This window comes from Ischnura elegans, chromosome 12 (assembly GCF_921293095.1).
Source record: "Ischnura elegans chromosome 12, ioIscEleg1.1, whole genome shotgun sequence".
Taxonomy (NCBI): domain Eukaryota; kingdom Metazoa; phylum Arthropoda; class Insecta; order Odonata; family Coenagrionidae; genus Ischnura; species Ischnura elegans.
Window position 1 is genome coordinate 85812717 of NC_060257.1, and position 9978 is coordinate 85822694.

At 37.1% G+C, this 9978-nt stretch overlaps 1 long non-coding RNA gene across 1 annotated transcript; it reads right to left on the reverse strand.

Annotated features, from left to right (window-relative positions):
- Positions 1–896: 896 nt before the first annotated feature.
- On the reverse strand, positions 897–3881 carry LOC124169532. The gene is made up of 2 exons (XR_006867149.1): positions 3641–3881; positions 897–2803 (listed from the first exon to the last, which is right to left on the reverse strand). It is a non-coding gene; the product is annotated as an uncharacterized LOC124169532 (long non-coding RNA).
- Between the last annotated feature and the right edge of the window lie 6097 nt (positions 3882–9978).

Consider the following 9978-nt stretch of genomic DNA (forward strand, 5'->3'; position numbering starts at 1 on the left):
TTATGCCAATAATAATTATGCCAATGTAATTTCAAGAAATAAATAAAATTAAACAGTTCTATTTTAAAATTATAAATATTTGAACTAACCTTAGCAGAATCACTTTTAATTAAAAAATGGAGTGGTAATCAGCCAGATAATGAAACATGACTGTCTGATGGAAGGGCTGATAGAAGGAAGGAATTACAGAGTAAGGTAATGGAAGGCCTACCCCTGTTATTCATATTCTGAATTGGCTATTAATATCTTACAACATGGAGCAAGTAATCAAGAATGTAAATAAGGAATTCTATGTCAGCAATGGAACACTAGTACATAGGAGAATCAAGTCCGCAGGCATACTCAATCAACCTTCATATTCAGTGACGATTGATATATGTGACTGATACTACTTAAAATATAAAATGGAATTTTTAAAAACTTTGATCCTTTAAAGGCAGTAATGCCTTGAGTAAGCAGTGAAATGACTAATTAGTGGAATTGTTCAAGCATACTACTTGATTAGTACTTAATTATTTTCACTCATGGGTGGTATGAATAAACGTCTTTTACAATTTTACATGAAAGCAACTATAAAATTGATAAAGCAGCAATGATTGACCTGGAGGCAGTAATAACTTACACGTTAACATAAATATTACTCACTTAATTTGCTAAACGAAAGTTTTTCCAACCATTAGTTCGTGTTACCTTCACCAACATGTTAAAATTATCCAAAAAATTGCTTCATTTTGAACCTCATACTGCACGTTTGATGTTGACCACTCACTGTATGAAAAGAATGCATACTACATTACATCTTGCCTTTACCTATGTCATCATTTTACCTGAAAAGATTGAAAGAAAGATATACATACATAGGGATTGGGAAATGCAGCTAAATAACATTATACAGGTTCAATTGAATTTAGCTTTATTAAATGAAAATTAAACACATTTACAAAAACAAGAGAAATTTACTAAGGAAGAACAAAGTTGTTGGCTGGCACTGAAATTAAAATCACAAAACACATTTCCGATAGCAAGAAGACGATGCAAAATCTAATGCAAAAAAGGCAAAATTGCTAGTTGGATGTGCAGAATTAGATGAGGAAGAGATGGGATATGGCTTATGAAAGGCAGGAGTAATGAAGGCGGGGAAAAGTTCTCTTCCAGTTACAGAGAGGGCACCATCACCACAGGAAATGGTTCAGGTTAAGGCATAGAAGCAGGCAGCAGAGTTATGGCATCTTTCATGACATCGAGGTATCCAGCAGCCCAGGACAGAGAAGCAGGAGCAGGAGCTGACCAATGTCAAGGAAGAGGAGGAATTCATAGAGGAGTATCTGAAAGCTTGCAAAGAAGTGGCATATAAGCATATGATACATATAAACTCCATGCAATAATACAGGCATAATTAGGTCTCTCAAAGCATGCATTATACCTTAATATCCATATGCAAACACAATGATCATTCACATGCTTTTAATATCTTCATTTGTAATAATTCATTTCAGAGAGCATTGCATGGATTCAATTTTATCACACTGGGTTTCAAAATTGAAAGCCTCCATAAACTGAGCCTAAGGCTAGTACCAGTATTTTAAGTTTGAATTCCCATCACTAATTTGCCTATTCTGCAGAGGCTCAAACTGAAACGTGCATCAAACTTCTAACTACATTTATTTTGTTTTCATTATCCATAAAATTAGGTAATTGCAATGAATATATTTTCCCTGAATAACCTTTGGCAGATAATCATTTGCTAATGACTTTAAAAACATCAAGATAATGGAGAATTTTAAAATGAAAGCACAAGCAACACCAAGCAAAATATATCATAACAAATACCACACGCTTCAACTTCGCCTCCTCTGTTTGAAGCTGTATGCCTTGGATACACTTCTTAAATTCCTCCTCCATATGGATGATGTTTCCAGCAGCCTTGGCATTGGCAAGTTCCTGCTCCTTAATAGCACAAGCAATCTCCGCTTCCCTCTTCCGGATCCGCTGGATGGCATCCTACTTTTCATTGTAAGATGCCATGAGTCCCAGCCTAGCCTCCATCTCCTTCTCAATGGCCGCTTCCCTGATTAATTATGCCCTTTTTGTACTGCAAGAAGTCCCTGCAGATTGCATCCTCGGAGTGTATGCTTCCTCTCGATGGTGGTCATTTAACTCAGAGGAAAAATAAGAAAGTATAACGTTGATTAATGAAAATCATGTGACATAATTCCTGGAAATAGCATCAAGTAACTCAACTTAACTTCAACCATGATGATTATATTGGATATGCAATGACATTTTATAAAGGTCACAGAAAAATAACCACACAATACACAAAGGCTAGTATGATGCAGGTCAATTTCTCTTTAACGAAGTTGTATTCCTTTAAGCACAATCATGGTACTGTACACATTTTATATTTTTTGACTGACAGATGCAACATGATAATATTTTACTTGATAATAATCTCAGTGCAACACTAAGGAATTCCCTTTAATAATGATAGGAACATACCCGTTTTTTTAATCAACTTGCCTGATATCTCAGAAATGTTGAGAGGAAGCAAACAATCCAAGGTCCCATCCCTACCCACCGGGGAAACGCTAGGGACCGCCAACGCATCAGAGTCCCCAGCATTCGCCGGAGAGTAGGAGACGGACGGCGAGGCTATTTCCATCTCTGGTGGCAAATCTTCCTTACTGGTGGGTGTCATTGGTCCGCCACCACTCTTCATCATCTCCTGCCTTTCATTCGCCAGCTCTTCCCGTTTCCTCATCTTGATATTATCACAACTCTTCCTCAATTGCTTGGCGGTACGCTGTGAGATAGAAAAATTATCCGTTACATTGAGATTTACGACAAAATATATCACTGGACTTGTAACCAAACCAAAAATAAATATCCATCACTACAGCCACAATTGATAATGCTACACGTACACTACGTATATTCACGAATTTATTTACTTTGCCACTAAATAACAATTACAGCAACTCCGCCACCATTGCGGAGTCGTTTTAATTGTTACCCCTACCCCGCCGCTACAAGCCGAAACCAAAAGCTTCACAATAATAATTCCATTAACATTCCATTAACTTGGAATTATTGTTGTGAAGATTTTGATTTCGGCGCAGGAAAATAAGATTTACTTGTATCGCATGGCGCGAATCACGTCTAATCTTGTATTGGAAATGAAGGGAAATACGTTTCGTGGAAAATCTCTGGCCGCGACATAATCACGAAGGTTTTTTGCAATCTACCACCAAAGTGCACTTTATGAGGATTTCAGCAAAGAATTTAAAAAAAAGTTATAGCTTTTCACCGGTTTTTAAACCCCAAAACCAATGAACTAGCTACGAACCTAGAATGAGCTACGTCGATGTTACCAACAGACTTACACGAGTTATGTTAGATTTTTGTTGAAAATGAGCAAGTTGTCTCGCGAACTGCCGAGCATGGATAGTCGCAATCGCAGAATGGCTCTTCATGAAAATGTCTCCGAATTTATAGATAGTTTTAAAATTATGACTTTGATAAATAGTTAGCGATCAGTCAGCAACCATTTTTCATAATTAATTGTTCATTGAAACAAAAATCTTTTCAACTATCAGACAATGCATTTATCACCATCATACTTCCAAACAAACATACTTACCTTCCGAACAAATTCGTTCGAATTAAATTCGTGCTGCACATTCAACTAGGCTCTCGCCGTCTTCGCATTCCATAATGCATCCGTCTTCTTGCTTTCCGACACCTCCAGACGCTAGTTATGACGCCAATCAACAACTTCGTCTCTTCCCTTGTAAGCCTGTCCATCTTGTTGTCCTCCAGTTTTATTAATAGAAGCGATCTTCTTTTTGTTGATGCGTTCTTGCCGCAATGAACTGTGGGCAGCAAACGTCACACAACGCATGACGTAGATATGAGAATTTCAGCGATCAACTCAACACCCACTACTTCGAAGAGGAAGAGTTTGGTGTTGCTGTAGGAACGTTCTTGACTGCGAATAGTAGGTGGAGATACAACTCTTTCTCATCCCACTCCGGCGATAAGAGTATTGTTTAAAAATACGGCCCTTAATCTTCAACAGTAATACGATTACTTTTACATCATTACATCACTTCACTGCTTATGACGGAGGAGCTAACATATAAGATATGACGAAATGTCACGACCGTTTGTCAGATACGAATCATGTCATTTTTATTTCTCTGTGGATCACGTGTTGCTTCGAAAACGTTGAGGGGGACTTGTAATCGTCGTAATCAAGTTGGGGAGAGCCTCGCATGTTTAGCGCAACCGTTTCCTACGTTATTTTTTCCTCCCGTGTCGAGAGCTTCGCCACCCCAATCCCCGCAAGCGTAGTTGTCGTAATGAACCACTTGACGTGAAAATTGGTCCCCCTGTTGACAGGATAAAGACCCCCGCCCGCCGGACACGCCATGCGACTGCTTTGGTTGTCAGTCGATCCGTTCAAATGTCGATGTTCATTTTTTTATTTCAATAATTAATTCGTTCTCTCATCGAAAACCCCTACTCCCACACACAACTCTTTCCTCTCGCTGCTATCGTGACTGAGTGAAAATAAAAATACGAATATCGCGTGCGAGTATCCAATTAAAAGCTAGTGCCTTTTGTAGCAGGGAGTAGGATTGAAAACCGATTGTGTTTGGAGGCAGTGAGGTTAGGGGAAGAATTCGTATTGCTTTTTCCGGCTCGTAGATAATGGGTCCAACGCGGCTGTGCGGAAGTTGTGATTGGCTGATCGTATTAATTTATCATAATTTGCTACTTTTTCCCTCCAGAAAATCCATTGTTGACAAAACAGAGGTGATTGAATTAAGATATCTTTTCCTATTCCCGCGTGTTGAAAAGGTCATTTTATGAAATTGGTTTAAAATTTTTTAAGATAGAAATCGCTTTGATTTGTTCAATGAATCCTGATTCCATTCGTAGAATGCCGAGGATCGAATATTGGTAATAAAGACCACTTGCTATGTCTCACGGCAAAGTGTGAATTTCAGGTGCACTTTACATGCAATTTTTTCGTCTCTGGAAGGTTTCTTTTCCCGTGCGTTTTTGGAAGTGAACCATTTTTTATGTTAACATTTTATGTTTGTTACTACGTCACTATAAATTGGCAGAAATGCTGTATGTGAGCAACTCCTTTAATAAAAAAAATATATTCAATGAATCCAGTGTTGATGGAATGGTGTCCAATCTTATGGTATATATTTTGCAGTAATTAATTGTATCATCTTAAATATCTCTCCAAAAATCTCAATAATTTTTTCACATGAGTAAGTTAAGTATATAATCCATGAATACTTTTCCAGTCTCTCTCTCTTTGAAAAGCCATTTTTTATGCTTTACAAACATTTCCTGATGTTTTTATCGCTTCATACTCGGCACAGTAATGATTCTATTTCAAAGTGCTTGCTCTGATTTGCTCTTCAATAGCGGCTTTCGCTGAAGTACTATCCGAATTTATATACGATATCAGTGTTATTAAAAGTACTGAGATAAAGTAACTGAGTGTTCCTCAATTACTGTTACCTCTTACAAAAGTAATCAATTTGGAGTACAAATTACAGATTTTTCAAAGTAGTCAGTAAAATTAAAGTTGCAATTACAATTTCTTCTCATAAGATTGTCCAATGTAGCGACCACCTGGAAATTGGCTAATGTTGCGGTAAAAGTGTTGAATAATTGAGTAATAGAAATTGATGAAGTTACAATTTCACCTGCGATACATGCAATTATAACTGTTGTAACAACGCAAGGGGTGTCATGTTTTACACCCATCATAAGTAGGCTACAGCAAAAGAACGGCTGGACCTAAACAAGTAAGTTATGGTACTAAGGGATTCGAAGTTATTTGTAAGCCTAGGGAAATCAGTAAAATCAGTCAAGTAATCGTTGATCAATAAAAGTAATCGTTCATTACGAGCAAGCTATAACGAAAGTCATGGGAATCATTGGGAATCTCATATTAATATACTGACCAAGAAGTTAAGTACCAAATGTTTTCTAATACGATCTATAAGATTCACTGTATCTCAAGACGTGCTAATGGCCTTGTACTATGGACAGATTTACTCCCACTTAACATATGGCATTTTATTCTGGGGTTCCTCACCCCATGCATCCAAAATCTTTAAAATGCGAAAAAGAGCTATGAGACTAATAGCAAATTCTCATTATCTTGCCCCTTGCAAACCAATTTTCAGAAATGTGGGCCTTCTACCTTTTCTTTGTGTCTATATTCTACATGAGTTGTTGATTTATATATTTATATTTATACCAATTTCAATACCTTTATAATTTGAACCAATTTCATAAAAACAGTGCTGTACACAATCACTATACCAGAAGCTCCAACGACCTACATGTACCATATGTAAGCACTGCAGCTGTATCGTGTGGTCCTAACTTAATGGGTCTTAAACTGTGCAATGCGTTGCCCAATGAATTGAAATGCATTAATAGTTCTCCTATATTTAAGACCAGAATCAAGGAAATTTTACTCTATAAAATGTACTTACTACAAAGTTGATGATCTCAATAATGACCGAATATAATATTGGTTTTAGTGTTGTTTCTTCTCATCCTTTTAATTTTGTTAATTAAACTGTTACATGTCTGACCTGTTCTATATCGTGTACACGATCGCTGGACTAATAAACTTATTATTATTATTGTTATTAAATTAACGATTCTTCTTTCACCGTAAGGGGTTAATAATTAATAAAAATTACTTTTCGTAAAAAATAATCGTTGCAAGTAAAAATTACTGCATAAGTACTCGTTACAAGTAATCCAATTACTTTTAACCGATTGCTTACCAACGCTGCACGATATAATTCACGCCTCGGGACGATTTCTTGGTCGTGATTCAGAGCCTTCGTTCATGCGATTGGAATGGCTCTCTATCGGGGTCGCGAGGAGCTGTCGCGGTCACCATTAGACTACGTATATCTCGCGGGGGTCGACTTGTGAGCTGTACAATCAATCTCTGCTATTTTTTTTATTTCGGCTCGCCGATCTCTGATCCGGTCTTGCACAATCTCCGCAACAGGACAATTCTCCATTGTTCCGCCGGCAGCCATCACGCCGTCGCGCTTATCTGCCATAACGGCCCCTTTGATCTTCTAAATCCTTTTTTGGCTCCGCAATTAGGGTTTTCCGTCGTAATTACGCAGACATCATCTGTTTTGTCGGCTAATGTCCTTCGTGGAGATGCCTGAAAGTTGCGACGCTACATGCCTCGTTATCCCAGGATTGATCTTGCGATGGTTTGAAGCATTTGGCTCACACCGATTTAATGATGCAGCGAAGGGACCCAAGGACCGTCTGAAGGAACTCGGATGTTGTTGCCATGCGCAGGAGGAAAAAAGGATCGACCTGAATAGACCAAAATTATTATGAGTAAAATTGGAGATTGCAATATTTCCACTTAGTTTTGTTTTGACGCTACGCGTTTAGTCGTTACAAACAGCATTGTAAAGTGTCTACTAATGTTGTTTGTAGCAACGAAACGCCCGGTGGCGCCGACTCCATGGGGCCAGAGGGGGCCCGAGCCCCCTCAAAAATTCGTTATGGGTGTGAGGAAAAAATGTGCCAGACTTGTTGATTTTCCCCGGATTGTCCAGATCTCGATATTCGAGTTAACAGGGTTCTAATGTTGATCATATGACTCTTCTAAAATGCTTAAAAAACTTTAAAACTCACTAATTATAAAATTTCCCGGGGCAAGATCTTCGGTTTGGGCCCCCCCAATATTTTTTGTAAGTCGGCGTCCCTGGAAACGCTTGGTGCCGTGTATTGAAACATGAGATGAAAAGTGCATCTTATTCCTTTTCTTGTCAAAAATTCGATGCTACAGCATGAGAGAGTTGATTTTGACTTCAAAGTGTTATTCACCTAGCATATTTATTTACTTCTTACTGCTTTCAAACATCATTCTAATTCAATGTTGATTTTTTAAAAGAAGTTGAGTTAATAAAAATCTATTTCTCACTTGAAAATCACTCGATTTTGCTGTTGTTGCAAAAAAGGTAACTTGAGTCTCATTTTCGAGACTTTGGGATTTTTGCATAGAAAAAAATTGATATTCTCTGAAAGGTAATCTCAAAATAGGCGATACTGCGCAATCATGTTGTTGATATTCGCTAAAAGCTCTCGTTTGATGACGCTAAAAGATTCTTTCTAATAATTATCATCGCACATTTTCGTCCAACCTTGATTAATTAGTGTATTTAAAAATCCAGAATATTGAATAAAATGTCAAGAAGGCTGTATACCCAAGAAAAACAGTTTCTATGGTAATTGCAAATCGCATCCAAAACATTGTTTACGTTGTAACTCAGTAACTAAGTAGGCGTTGTAAACTCAGTAACTAAGGAGTTGCGACCACATGTTTGCGGGACCAAAAGTGCTTAAAATTTCTCCCCGAAGTATTGCAGATTCCTCCAGAAACACCTTGTATATAAGCAGTCTCATTTATCCCAATGCTACGATCGAATTAGTTCAATGATTTATCGGTCAATTTAACGAGATCAATGCGTTTGGATCGGTGTAGCATTGCTATTTGATTTTTTTTCGAGAAAATGCGAAATACAGGCGATAGATTCTCCGCTCTTAGGTAATTACTTAAGAGATAAAATAGATCACCTTTTCTAAACTGATCGCACAGTGGGAAGGCATCCTTCGCTCCTGAATAATTCCCCTTCCAACTAATCATTCAATCGGCAAATTCTCACCATCCAAAACACTCGGATGCCAGAGCACACGAGAGAAAAAATATTCTCGATATCGCGCTATTTAGTCGAAATCGTTTCCTGCAAGCGGAGTCTTACATCTAGATAAATCTAGAAGTCGCGGGAGGCTGAGACCGACTTCAACTTAAATGGGAGATTCAATTAAGTGATAAGAAGAGATAAATCGGATCTATTAACTGAAGAAACTTAGTTTCTTAAGAGTTTACGAATTGCTACCGTTTGTCTGGTCTTAAAATTATTTTAATTCTTGGCTATTTATTTACTGATATTATTATTTGTTAATAAATATATGTTTTCCATTGTGAAATTTTAATTTGATGACAGGTTTACTGGTGCTTATTTGTCGAATTATGATTAAACTGTCTTTTAATATAAAAACAAAATTGTTATTAAATAAAATAAAATAAATTGAATTAAACAATTAATTAACCCAAAAAAATGAGGCGTGATTACGTTCTACCATCCTGATTTTAAAAAAATCATTTTGACCTAAAACTAAAGTCGTAGGTAATTTTTAAAATGTAAAAATTAAATACAAATTTTAGGAAACATTGAACGCGCCGAAAAATTAAATATTGCTGCCCCTACATCAAAAGTACATTCTTAATTTTTTCAGTATTTTAAAATTGGTGAATCCTGATCAAAAACACGAAAAACTGCTTCGCGCAATTTGCACCTATGTATTCCACGAGGATATTTGATCTGATTCTTGAGGACTACGATTACTGATCAGTTTGTAAATTATTGATTCAGAATAAATATAAAAAATAATGGCTATCACACAAAGAATGATTGAAATTTTTGTTTATAACTATACTGTTATATTTACTCAAGCTTTGAAAAATAATCCTGCCGAAAATGAGTTTTTTTATACCTGCTGAATCTAATTAACCATGAGGTTATCGCCAGCGTTAGAGCCAATTTCCCAATTTACTGCGAGAATATGACTGAATATTCGGGGAAGTGTATATTTTTTATTTTTCAAAATATCTGGGGGCACTTTCATCTACATCTACATAATACCCCGCATCATCACTGGTCAACAATCGTAGGATTGGTTTGACGCAGCTCTCAACTCAGTTCTCCTATCAGCTAATCTTTACACTCATTATATAAATTGAGTGGAGTAGCTGCGACTCCTCGGGATGGGTTTCCCTTGCCTTACACATCGCAGTACACCAGCCGTTAAAGTAAATGTTACCACGCCCGT